Genomic DNA, 858 nt, shown 5'->3' on the forward strand with positions numbered 1-858 from the left:
CTGTTTTCTTCGCTGGGTATAAGAATTTACTACTGAACAAGAAAATTTTATTCACCAATAACAAAGCATTCGTAAAAATAAACAAAATCCGAACTAAAACCAAGTTTCCTCAAAATTAGTAAAATTTCTTATAAAATGATAATTGCGACTTCCTTTATAATAGAAAGTTTTTCATACATACGAACAACACTTGGCATAGAAAAATATTTTAGTTCATTCGTACTAAGAAGTATGCAATCCTTTCAAAACTTAAGGAAACACACTTGTTAGAATATAGGAAATTTTCCTATATTTCTATTGTTACCTGTAATCGATACCTGTCATCGTAATCGATGTGTTTGCGCGTGGGTGTATCGATATGTTTGCGCGTGGGTTGTTTTTTTAGTTGGAATCGCGTTGTTGTGGTATACGTAGAGATTGTTAAAAAATAATATGGTAAAATAATATAATAAATAACAAATAAAATATATAAAATATTTGTTATTTTAAATTAGTGAGAAAAAATGTTCATTTCTTGAAAATAAATCTATCAATGTTCGTCATGGTGTATAAAGAAAGAAAACACCAGCAGAATAACAACCCTTTCATTTGTCTTCATTTTGGAATCTTCAATTATCAGGTAATATTCAGTGACGCTAACCTTTTGTAACAAAAATGGTTTATGATTTTTTATATTTGTAGGTATTGAAATCGTTAGGCAGCAACTTATTAAAAGTGAAAAGTACAAGAAGAAGAAAAAGAGTGTTTTACAGTTGATAATATCACATGGAAATTGGAAATAGTTGAATAATAAACTAATATTTCAAGGACAGTCGATGCTGTTGATTCTTAATAAATATATTCAATATATTAATAAAA

At 27.6% G+C, this 858-nt stretch overlaps 1 long non-coding RNA gene across 1 annotated transcript; it reads left to right on the plus strand.

Annotated features, from left to right (window-relative positions):
• The first annotated feature begins 437 nt into the window (after nucleotides 1-437).
• On the plus strand, nucleotides 438-858 carry LOC142239465 (uncharacterized). The gene is made up of 2 exons (XR_012723046.1): nucleotides 438-619; nucleotides 682-858. It is a non-coding gene; the product is annotated as an uncharacterized LOC142239465 (long non-coding RNA).

Source organism: Haematobia irritans, chromosome 5, assembly GCF_050003625.1.
Source record: "Haematobia irritans isolate KBUSLIRL chromosome 5, ASM5000362v1, whole genome shotgun sequence".
Lineage (NCBI taxonomy): Eukaryota > Metazoa > Arthropoda > Insecta > Diptera > Muscidae > Haematobia > Haematobia irritans.